Raw genomic sequence first — 12714 nt, 5'->3', positions numbered from 1 at the left:
CCCCTATCTGAGCATACTGGATTGTCATTCTCCTCCCACAAAGAACCTCGAAGTGTATTCCCCAAGCTCTCGGGAGCATTGGTACTCTGTCTCAGAAACTCTAGGGCACTGCTTCCTCCTGCCATCCCAATATCCACCCACTGGTACAAACCAACAATGGTCTGACATAATGCACCAGGGAATTGGAGCCTACCCTACTGAGGGCTGTATAAATTAGGACTTTTTCACTGCAAGCAATAGAAACCAAACCAAATGTTTTAGGCCCTTTGCAACATGAAAAAGTTCTGGAGACTGTTTGCAAAACAATGTGAATATACTTAGCACTACTGAACTCTTCACTCAAAAATGGTTAAAATCAGGTAAGGATGTGAAGAAATTGGATTCCTTGTGCACTATTGATGGGAATATAAAGTGGTAGAGCTGCTGCGTAAAACAATATTAAATTTCCTCAAATATCCATTCATCTTTTGATAAAGAAGATGTGGTCTATGTATACAATGGAATATTACTCAGCCATTAGAAACGACAAATACCCACCATTTGCTTCGACATGGATGGAACTAGAGGGTATTATGCTGAGTAAAATAAGTCAATCGGAGAAGGACAAACATTATATGGCCTCATTCATTTGGGGAATATAAAAAATAGTGAAAGGGAATAAAGGGGAAAGGAGGAAAAATGAGTGGGAAATATCAGAAAGGGAGACAGAACATGAAAGACTCCTAACTCTGGGAAACGAACTAGGGGTGGTGGAAAGGGAGGTGGGCAGGGGGTTGGGGTGACTGGGTGATGGGCACTGAGGTGGGCACTTGACGGGATGAACACTGGGTGTTATTCTATATGTTGGCAAATTGAACACCAATAAAAAATAAATTTATAAAAAAATTTTCCTCAAATAAATAAAAAATAGAACCACCTTATGATTCTGCAATCTCACTTCTGGAAATATATCCAAAATAATTGAAAACAGGATCTCAAAGAGATTATTTGCACCCTCGTGTTCATCGAAATATTGTTCACAGCAGCCAAGAGGTGGAAGCAACCTAAATGTCCATCAGTGGATGAATGGATACAAAAAATGTGATATACACATACGATGGAATATTATTTGGCCTTAAAAAAGGAAATCCTCTCATCTGCTACCACATGGATGAAACTTAAGGACATTATGCTAAGTGAAATAAGTCAGTCACAAAAAGGCAAATACTGTATGATCCCATTTATATGAAGTAGCTAAAGTGGTCAAACTCATAGAGCAGAAAGCAGGATGGTGATTGTCAGAGGCTGAGGGAGAGAAAAGCAGGGAGATGTTCTTCAACAGGGGTACAGTTCTAGTCATGCAAGATGAGTGGGAGGTGTCCTAGGGGCCTACTGTACAACAATGCCTTCGGTTGACAATATTATGCTGTGTACTTGGAAATGGTTGGGAGGGTGAATTTTATGTTATTTGGTTTTATTGCCACAATAAAAAAAAGAATATATTGTGCAAATATTTCCATGTCAATAAATGCTATACTGTCTCCCAAAATGATTAAGATGGTAAATTTTATGCTTATTTTATCACAATTAAACTTTTTTGTTGTTGTTTAAGCCAAAAGAAGAATTTAAAGGCTCATGTAGTTAAAAAGAATTATCTTGAGTAATAGATTTGGAGAACTGATCATGTAAAACACCACCTGCTAAGGAGTTACTTGGTTATTAGAGGAATCTAGAAGTGTAAAGCTACCCTGTCCTGTCAGGAAATCCCAAGAAGAACCAGGAGGAAACTGAGGAACCAAAGGTCATGCTTCTCCAAGGGACTATGCTAGAGCCCTGGCTTCTCCTTCCACCTTTGCTTGGACTTGAACATACTCCCTTGACTCTCTGTGCCTCAGCTTCTCCATCTGGGCCATATGGGGATTGGAGCAGTTTGTTGATGTTTGTGACTCTTTAATCATTAACCTTGTATGATCCTAACTTTTAACTTTTCTTTTCCTGTCTCCTGTTTTCTTTTTTACTTCTTTTGTTTTGGTGAAGTCTTGAAAAAAAAAAATTAAAACCTCACACACTTTCCATATGGTGCCCTTTCTGGAGGCCGGCCAAGCCCCCAGCTCCCTAGGGCTGGCATGATGCATATGCATGGGCCAAGAAGGCTGTCCAGTCACCCGCAGTGTCATTGCAGCCTGTCGCCAAAAACATCCGTGCCAACCTGCCCAGCACTGTTCTCCCTTCCCGTCAGTCCTAGATTTCCCCTGCACTGTCACGTCTCTGGATGCACCCAAGGCATCTCCACGATCCCAGTCCGCACACAGCTGATCTTAGCAGGTGTGGCCGTGAGGGGAAGGGGGTGGCCGTGGAGTCACAGAAGGCCTCAAACTTAGACTCCACATTGTCACCAAATGATGTGATAAATAAAGTCACAGCGATGCACAAGAGCACTGAGAGAAGACCCTCATCTTCCAACTTTAAACATGGGTCCCCTCACTGGACCCCACCACCTGGTGGGTGCTGTAAATTAAGTTCTTAAAAATAAATCCTGTAATTATCTTGTGAATAGCAAATTGCATTGTAGGATATTGCCACCTGCGGTAGAACACTGAAGACCAGAATTAAGTTCAGGATTATGAGTGACGTGTAGCTATCATTCAGACCGTAATTGGTATAACACTACCTGTTATACCAAAATTTTTGAAGTGTCATTATTTTTCCATAAATGTTCTGACATTTTGCATTAGTCAAAATTATTCAGTCATGTGTTTTATAGGAGCAGAGTAGTAAATTATTCCGTTGCATCTGCTTTAGTATAAAAGCATTAATTTGTTCAAAGAAAACATTTAAAATATACAATTTTTGTTACCCCATTTTGGTATTTATTCGTTTTTTTAATATAGAGGAGGAATCAAAATACGGACATTACCACATGTCTTTCTACTCCTAAAAGTCTTGTGACTGTCAGGCTGTCAGGAAATCAGGAATGAATCACATATGATCCTACCCTCAAAAAGCTCATGGGGTAGGAAGAAGACAAAATGGATACATAATATCCAAGGCTGAAGGCAAAATCAGTGCTGGGCAGGGGATGCACATAGTGGAGGCCTGCCTGGAGAAGGCAGCACTCCAGTTGAGCCTTGAAGGAAGAGCTAAGCTTAGTATTTAAGGAGCTAGAAGAAGTCATGGAGCTGAACTATTCTAATCCCCCTTCTTTGCATAACTGAGGCATGAAACAACAAAAGGTCTATCCAAGTAACACACTGACGTCACATTAATGACCCACTAGACATGAGGAGGTGGGAAATGAAGGGCAGGGATACGAAACAGAGAAGATAGGTGACAGCTCCACGTAGAAAAAATATTAGCAAAGGGTAGCTGGAAAGTTCAAAGGTTTCCAATGACTCCTTTAATGGGCATTAATTTCACTCCCCTGAATCCATGCTATTTCACCAGACACTGACCCAACTCCAGAGCTGAGCACATGACTGGTTTTAGCCATTCAACTTCTTGCCACCCAGGGATTGGTGCAGGAATGGGCATGTTGCCCAGGTGGGGCCAGTGAGACTCAGTCTCCAGAATTTCATCCTAGCAACCAAGAAAGTGGTGTAAATCAGGGACTGCTGGTGGTATCACTTGGGACCAGCTTACTTGAGAAGAGTGAACCCATAGGAAAAGAATGCTGAGAGATAAGGAGAGACCAAGCTCCAAAATCAATGTTTGAGCCCCGAGTTCTGCTGTCTGATACCACAATTGCTTCTCAGTTGCAAGGACCAACCAATTCTTTTAGATCCAATCAACCTGGCTTGGGTTTCGGTCATTTGGTTTCAAAGGATCCTACCTGCCTCACTCCCAATTAAAGGGCAGCCCAGTTCTCTGGGAGGAGAAGAACACCTTCTCTTCCCCCACTGATATACCTGCATGGGTTAATTCACCAGAAAAGTTGACTGATCCCTGCAATATCCCATAGGAAAGACACAGGACAGTGAAAGCTCCATCAGCCAGATTTGCCCTCCAAATGGCCTGGTGGCCAGAGCACTTTGTACCTGTCTTCCAACACCAGGCTGGAGTTCACTTGCGGCAAAGGAAGCCAGATGATATGAGTATACAGCCGGCATGGGAGCCACTGGGCAGCGCGTGAGAGCTCTTTCAAGGGGAGCTGTCTATAGACCCTTTTCTGTCTCCCTTCAAGGTCTTCATAATCCTTGGTGTTTCCAGTGGCTAAAACCACAGAACTGAAAATTTCTGTTCAAACTTAATCAAAAGCAGGTGGAAAGCACAAAGCATGACAGACTGTTGAAGGCCAACCTTCAAGACAAACTTCCAAACAGTCCACAACCCCACAGATTCAATGTCACAAGAGCTCACTTCTGAAAGGAATGAGTCTGCCTGAAACACCTAGCAGGCAGGGAAGAACAAAGAGTTTCGCAAATTACAAGATCCGAAAGCTGCCAGACAGTAGGCAGGGCCCAAAGTTCACGTGTAACAAGGCTGGCTGAGCAAAGGTTAGCAGGGTCCTGCATGCTGAGAGGTGACACCTCTCCAGTGATGCCTCCCAGGACTGTTTACTCAAGATATTGGGGCCCCAGAGCTTAGTTGGTACAGGAAGACATGTGGTGAGCCTGAGCATGCAGGGAGATTAATGAGAAATCCAGGAGGCTAGGAAGCCATGCAAGGTCATGGGGACATCACAGAACACCCAGCCTGCCCACAACAAGTAAGCATGCACAGTGAGGAGAGCAGGGATCAGGAAGGGGGATGAGATGAAGCCTTGGGGCCATCTGTTTTACAAACAGAGGGGCCATAGCAGGGGCAGAGAGTTTCTGAAAGGCTTAACAACCTCAGCAGGATGGGGAGTAGTCCCTCTCTGCCATCTTCCCTAAAGATTTGCCAACTGACATGGTCTCTCCTTGGGCAGAGGGGGCAGTGCCCACACTCAGAGGAAGGGCCAGAGATGTGCTGTCCCTCACTCCTCCTGCTTCCTGGAGGGCTGTGCTAGCTCAACAGTACTAGCTTTGCCTTGAAACCCATATGCTATATGTGGTCTCTCAGCTGGATTGCAACCGCATGGACTTCACAGGCCCTGGCTCAAGTGCAATACGACTACTGCCTTGTCCTTATTTTGTCCAGAGAGACACACTCTCAGCCTACTAAACCTAGGAAAAGTGGGGAGTCCTAGGGATCCCCAGAATCAGAGTGGGAGAAAGCTTAGGCCTTGTTTTCCAAATCAGAGGATCAGCTAACTGGGCATTCTGTACCCTGTCCTATCACCAGGGCATTCCCCCACCACCAGGGGTAGTCCTCCACAACCTAGGGCACTCCTCCACCACCTGAGCATTTCTCTATGACAGGGGACAGTCCTCCACCAACTGGGACAGTTATCTACCACCTGGGGCAATCCTCCACCAACAGGGCAATCTTTCATCACCAGTGGTACTCCTCCAACATCCAGGGAACTCCTCTGTCTGCCTGGGGTACTCCTCCACCACCTGGATAATCATCTACCACCTGCAGCAATCCTCCACCACCAGGACAGTCCTCTGTTACCTGGAGCAGTCCTCCACCACCAGTGGCACTTCTCCACTACCTGGGGCAGTACTTTACCATACAGGGCAGCCCTTCACCACCTGGAACACTTCTCTAACACCAGGGAAAATCTTCTACCACCTGGAGAAGTCCTCCGTCACTCAGGGCACTCCTCTACCATCCAGAGCACTCCTCTACCATCCAGGATACTTCTCCATCACCTAGGGCACTTCTCTACCACCTGGGGTACTCCTCCACCATCTAGATAGTCCTTGACTACTTGGGGCACTTCACTACCAGAGGTAATCTTCCCCACCTGGGGCAGTCCTCCACCATTTGGGCAGTCTTCTACCACCTGGGCAAGTTTATTACTACCAGGACACTTCTCTACCACCCAGGGAAGGCTTCCATCAAGCCAGTCCTCCATAGTTTGAAGGAAAACCTTGGAGCAGGAATGTTACTGACTGTAGGTCTACCTGAATCAAACCTGCAATCCCAACCCCAAAGTTGTGGACCTCCAGATGAGAAGTACTCACAAAGGATATGCTCAATCTGTGGCCTTCATTGAGCAGTAGGAAGAAGTACTCCCTCCCCTTCTTAGCACCAAGGGGCCACCCCAAAACATCCATGGAAGCATTTAATGTTTGGAGCAAGCTATCAATGATTGTGGGCTTTGGAATCAGCTCAAATTCTGGTCCAAGCCCTGAACAGCCACTTGTGACCTGTGCCACTTCAGTCAAACCATTTAACCTAGGACTTGGTGTGCTTCCCTGTCAAGTGGGGATTCTTGAGATGATAATGGTATGTACCTCAGAGCATTAGCCATCAAGACCTCAGCATGTTGCTCATGGTCAATACATGTTTGGTGCTAACATCCTTCACTTTCAGGAGAGCCCTTTAAGGCAGATCTTAATATTTATCTTCATCTTATGGATGACAACAATGAGGCTCAGAGAGAGAAAATCACTTGCCCAACCTGAAAAGTAGCAGAGTCATGACTTGCAGCTGAGTCTGTCTGGCTACCTAATCACTGCCCTCCCTGGCATCTGTCATGGCCTGTTCAGCTGTGCCTGGCACATAGAAGGGATTCAGGGAAGGCTGCTAAACTGTCTTCAGGATAAGTGCAAGGTACTGGGAGGTCATGATATTAGAAGGCCTGAGGTAATGAGTTATAATACCTACAGACAGAATTTAGGAAGATGGAGGAATGGCACACCATGGTCCAGAGTGGGGCAATTTCTGCAATGCCCGTAGCTCCCTGGCAGAGTCAGTGTTGACCAGTCACCCTTGGGTAACATTACAGGATGGAGGGGGTGGGGTTGGAGTTGGTGGATGGCTTCATTCATTGATCCACTCAACACGCATTTATCCACAATGTGCCAGGCACAAAGCAGCAGTGTGAGGGTGATGGAGCTGTGATGTAAGAGTGGCTGTGGGGGCCCCAAGGCACCTAGACTTTGTCCTCACTTCAGGAAGGCAGTAGAGAGAGGGCAAGACCACCCCTACAACGGGCTCCTGGGGCTCATCCCTGGAGCCCACTATTACTCCCACTCCTCCAAGCCTCCTCATTCTGGTACAGCATTCGAGCACGAGAGAGTACTTCTGGACCTTCAAAATCCACCCACCTGTTGGGAGGTTCTCAGGTCAAACCTGAAATCAGCCCCATTCCCCCCAGTTTTGACAAGCACCCACAGACCTGTGACAGAACCGCCATGCTGGCTGGCCACCTTTGACTAGCACTGTTGGTGTGGAGGGGAAAATAGTAGTTGATGGTTGGCCTTTATCCACTCATGGCTCCAATACTGATTACACACCTGCTATGTGCCTGACACAATGAGGCAGTGATAGGCAGGCCCCTGGAAGCCCCACTCCAGGATGGGGCAGAGAGAACAAGTGGTGTCCTCTGGGAAAGACAGTGGAGGACCCCCAGACTCCGTCACACCTCACACCTTGCACCTCTGACTGTCACATACTCCTCACTGAAGTCCCAGAGCAGGGGAGCAGCAGAGAGGACTTCACACCTAAAGTAGCATCTGTCGGTTGGGACATTTCCCAGATAGAACGTGAAATAGCTGCCCTCCCAAATCATACAAATTCCCCCAGCCCCTCCAGCACAGTCTGTGTGCTGGCTGCCACCCTAGGCTGGCCCTGGAGACAGAGGTCCCCCTTTACCAACGTGCTTAAAGAACCCACAGGATCATTCCCAGGGCCAGCAGCTTGCTCGACCTTGGGCCCTGCCTTCCTCACGGCACTGTTCTCTGTGGGTGTTCCTCTGGCCATGAAGTGATGAGGAACTGGCCTAGAGGTCTTACCATGTCGGGTGGGCTCCAAAGAACATTAGGACCAGAGGTGATGGGAGTGGGAGGTGCAGTCCAATCCTGTCATTTGACACATAGAGAAACTCAGGCCCAGAGTCCTAATCTGCTCTGCAACACCTCACCTCTACATCCAGCGCCCCTAAATGAGTCTCCTATAAACCAGCCACAGACTCTGGTGTCAGAACATTCCTGAATGGAAACAGAAATGCCTTTTCCAGAAGTTGATATACTCCGTGGTGCTACTACAGACAAGTAAACGCAGCCCCGCTCACTGAGTGATGTCCCCGGGCCACCTTACAGATGACAAATCAAGCCTGCCCACTCCGATATTCTGCTGCCCCTCCACCCTCTTCCATAGACCTGGGTGAGAAATTGAGACCTAGTCCCTGCCAGACCAAATTAACCCTGCAAATTAGCCACCCGGTTCCTCCCTCCTCGCTTCTCCAGGAACCAGCAGCAGAGCAAGGAGGAAGCGCGGGGCTCAGACAGGCGGTTCAGTGCAGACAAGCGCCTACAGGGCTTGCTCATATTTAAAACTTCCTTTCATATATTTTTAATAAAACAACTGATACAAATTCAAAACCAACTTCATAAATCAAACATTATTCAATGTTGGCGGCTTCAAGGTTTCCCTAGCGCTTGGCTGGGAGCATGCAGCTCTCCCAGACGGGGGCTTTGCACTCCAGCGCTTGAGGTTTTGTGAAAGGTTTATTGGATTTCATAGTCCCTTAAGGGGAAACCCTTTAAATGTCTTTGCAATTATAAGTCTAATAACACTTTCAGCCCTTGGACACAGCCTTGACTTGACAGAGATAAGGAACTCGAAGTTGCTCAGTCAATACCAAGCTATTAATCTCTGTCACCTCGCTGTCACCGCAGCTCAGGAAAACAATGTCGTTTCTTGACCTAGGTGAAGGCATGGAGTGATTTTATTCAGAACGTCAGCATTCATCAACCCAGATTTTGTCACCCCCTCACTCCCTAGAAGAACTCCCAGTTCTTCATCCTGCCTGTGTTGACACCCTTCCAGGGGAAAGAGTTTCTTTCAGTCTTGGCCTATTATTATTATTTAGCACTTATTCAAGTGTAAAAAGCCTTAAGAAAAAAGTTTTTCCTGCCAGGAAGAGACCTGGCAGATGAATCACTCTATGCTGCTCCTCAGCGACCCAAGCCAAGGACGGCTGGAAGTTACCAAACACTGTATTTGTTTACATATTCAAATGAAGGTTAATTTTTATCCTGTCTCCACTCAAATTTGATTAGAGTGGGACTCCCCCCCCCCTTCCTTCAGTGGCATTCTCCTCCTCGACCTTGAAAGAAACCCAAGAAGTTGTTTAAAAGCCAACTAAGATCCTAATGAAAAACCAACAAGGAAGGGTCTAATGGTGCTCGCCAGCTGCACCCCCTACCACAGGAAATACTGCCTTTTGCCCCGCCGGGACCTGGCCTCTCAAGCACAGGATGGGATGAAGCGATGCTTGTGGGCACTTACCCTAAAGCTCAGGATGCCATCAAGTCCAGAGAAGTACCATGCAAGCTTCCAGAGGCCTGGGTCTGTCTTCTGGCAGGACCCTGAGTAGAGAATTCAGTCCAGAGTCTTTATGGCCCTGTGGAATGCCTCAGGCAGTGAGGGTAAAAGGAGGGAATAAGGCAGGGCTCCAGACCCCACACCCTCAGTTGTATCTGGGCTATAAGATGCACCTCTGCCTCAGACTTTATTGGGATTTTGTCCGAGCCCTCAGAGGACATCAAAGCTGGACCACCTTAATTCAGCCACTTTCTGGGTCACTCTCTTGTCTTGTGCCCTTCAAGTAAGATGCCCTGGCTTGTATGAAGGGCTGTTATAATGAGCAATGATGGATACATGCTTGTGCCTTCACAGGAAGCTAGCACCAAGCTATTTCTCCTAGGAAATAATCCCTATCTAAAGATTTTGAATAATAATGATTTGGTCAAGAGAAAAAAAAAAAACCTTCTAAATAAAGAAATATCCGGGAAACTATGGACTGAGCAGAGAGGCCAGGACACGGTAGACAAAAAGGTGAGGTCCCAACTCCGTATCTGGCTTCCCTGAGGTGTGGGTGAAAATTAGCCGGGCCTCAGCTTTCTCATCTATAGAATGAGGAGATGGAGACATTGCTAACTCTGATTAACTAGTCCTCTTCCAGGTGACCTCAATGCCATGACTGAGCAGACAACATGGAGAGTGAGAGCCATAAGTCCGGAGCCAAACTTCCCCAGGATATATAGGATGACCAACATCCCAGTTTTCCTGTGACTTTCCTGGTTTTAGCACTGTAAGTTCCATGACCCAGGCAACCCCCTCAGGCCCAGGATGGTTGGTCACCTTACAGGTTCACCTGCAAGCTTGCCACTTACTAGCTAGGTCACCTTGGGCAAGTCTCTTAAGTTATGTTCGCCTCAGCTTGATCAGTGTTTAAAACGGGGTTATAAACAGAGCTGCCTCCTACCACTGTTATAAATTTGAAACACGTTCTTATTTGAAATGCACATCGAACAATCTTGGCACATAGAAAGCACCAAGAGTGTTTACTAAAGAAATGCCACTGCCATTTGCTTCCTTCTTGAGTAGGGAAAATTTCTCAAAATAATTATTTACCAAAAAAAAAAAAAAAATCTACCATGGCATTCTTTGAGCAAGAGGCATTGTCCTAGAGAAAAGACTATCTCCAAGCTATTTGAGGTGAAAGTGGAAGGAGGCACAGCTCTCAGGGACAGGCAGGGCTGTGTGTGACTCAGGGAAACCATTCCTTCCAGACAGACAGACAGAACCCATCTGCCCTGCACAGAAAGGCCAGCAAGCCAGCTGTCCTCAATGTTTTTGGTGAGTTCAGCTGTCAGGCAAGGAGGCTGGGATATACCCCTGGTCTCTGCCTGCAGTTCGATCAGACCATCCTTCCAGAAAGTCATGGAAAGCAACAAAGTTTGAATGTCGCCGGTCATTCCTCAGGAGTACCAGGACTGGTGCTGCTGGGTGGGGTAGAGAGGGGAGCCCTGGGGGTTTTTCTGAGGATTGGCCAGTATCTTTTCAGGGCTCTGTCTCCTCCCCTAAGGTAAAACCAGGGAACTCCTACCTTCCCAGCCATGCCAAGCTGCCCAGACAGTGCTGAGTGGGCACTGACTAAAAAGCATGTCTGTTAGCACATGTGGCCTTATCAGTACAACCACTGTGCACCCAGCCCTGGCTGAGCAGGGACCTTCCTCTCCTTGATGGATAAGACTAACAGCATCTACAGATCCTTGGCCCAGCACCTGCTTCTGCCTTAAGTTTTTTCACCTCCATCTCTCCTCCCAAGTGAGGAGTGAAACTTTTCCGAGGCTAAGTGCTCTCTTCTCCTGTGTGCCCTACAGAGCCTGGCACAGGGGTTGGCACCTCAGAGGTCTCAAGTTATTCCTCTTGGGCAAATAATTCCTCCATAAGATAAAGGAGAGACTGTAGAGAGCAATGCTGTCCAGTATGGTAGCCACCAGCCACAGTGTGGCTACTAAATGAATATAAATTAAATTTAAAATTCAGTTCCTTGGTCACACAAGTGACCACTTGGGTCTAGTGGTTACTGTATTGCATGGCACCAATATGAAACATTTCCATATTGCAGGAAGTTTTACTGGGCTATGCCGATCTAGAACATATAAAAAGAGTGTGGATAATGAGATGAGGACTCATCCCCATGGAGCTATAACCATAGAACCTAGGTTTCTGAGCCTGAGACAGGGCACAACTGGCCCAGAGGAATCTTAGGAATGATATTGATCAGAATGCTTTCCATACGTTAGGAGTTACCTAATATCACAGGTAAGGACTGATTCAGGGGCCCGGGCTTTCACAAAGATGTTATGAGCTGAACTTTCCCAATATAGCTCTCCCATCAGTATGACATGTTAGGACAGGAGGCAGGAGGAAGAGGCAGAAGAAGGGAACTCAGGATACCTGGGTGGCTCAGTGGTTGAGTATCTGTCTGCCTGTGGCTCAGGGTGTGATCCTGGAGACCCGGGATCGAGTCCCACATCGGGCTTCCTGCATGGAGCCCGCTTCTCCCTCTGCCTATGTCTCTGCCTCTCTCTCTCTGTGTCTCTCATGAATAAATAAATAAAATCTTAAAAGAAAAAGAAGGGATTTCTATCAGGATGGACAGTATAAGTGTGACTCCCCACTGGATTCTCCCCCCTGCCCCTATAACCTTTGCCTCAAGGCACACAGTACATTCATCAGCATCCCTCACAACACTGAAGATACAGAGTTTACCAGCCTCCTGGCCCTTTAGGTCTCTCCCTGGGCCCAGCATCATTCGGTCAGTAACCAAAACTAAAATAGAGCCTAGATGTCCATCTGGGAGAAAAGCCAGGAGGTCACAGAACAAAAATAAAGTAAGAGGCTCACCTCATCCTGATCTTGGACCAAAGACTCCAGACTCTGACCGCTAAGTGCAGGGTCCTCATAGGCTCCTAAAATATGCTGAAGTCATCTGAACCAACGAGAGCCCCAGACTCATCTCCTGCAGAATCCATTTTGGGGAAACATCCAGGCAGTGGAGGAGACTCATTCTGTCCCTGTCACCCAAAGGATGCAGGCATCTGGAGGAGTGGTAACAAGACCCTGTGTGACATTCAGCAGCAGGAGGCCGGTGTGTGTCTCTACTCTCAAATAGACCTGCCTGAAAAATAAATAGAGATCTTGTTTATAAAATGATAGAAATACCCAGCCTTTATTCAGGGATTTATCTTTTACAAGAAACCTCTACATACAGTGTTTAATTTATTTCAAGAGCCCTCTGGAAATAGTTGCTATCCCTATTTCATGGTTATAAAATATGAGGATCAGTGTGAGTAAAATACCCATCTTAAATCACATGAGTAGAAACTTAGGTAGCCTGTAGATTCC

The 12714-nt window shown here is 46.8% G+C and overlaps 1 long non-coding RNA gene across 1 annotated transcript in view; it reads right to left on the bottom strand.

The window, feature by feature from the left end:
- The window catches only part of LOC129514171 (uncharacterized), an 84350-nt gene extending 71910 nt beyond the window's left edge, over positions 1-12440 (bottom strand). Inside the window, exons 1-2 of the long non-coding RNA XR_008665354.1 lie at positions 12214-12440; positions 9304-9383 (exon numbers count right to left, since the gene is read on the bottom strand). This is a non-coding gene — a long non-coding RNA (uncharacterized LOC129514171). The remainder of the gene's footprint in view (positions 1-9303; positions 9384-12213) is intronic.
- Positions 12441-12714: the final 274 nt, after the last annotated feature.

The sequence above is a fragment of the Nyctereutes procyonoides genome, unplaced genomic scaffold, assembly GCF_905146905.1.
Source record: "Nyctereutes procyonoides isolate TBG_1078 unplaced genomic scaffold, NYPRO_anot_genome, whole genome shotgun sequence".
NCBI lineage: Eukaryota > Metazoa > Chordata > Mammalia > Carnivora > Canidae > Nyctereutes > Nyctereutes procyonoides.
Note: the sequence above shows the minus strand (reverse complement) of the source record. Positions and strands in the feature narration are given on the sequence as shown.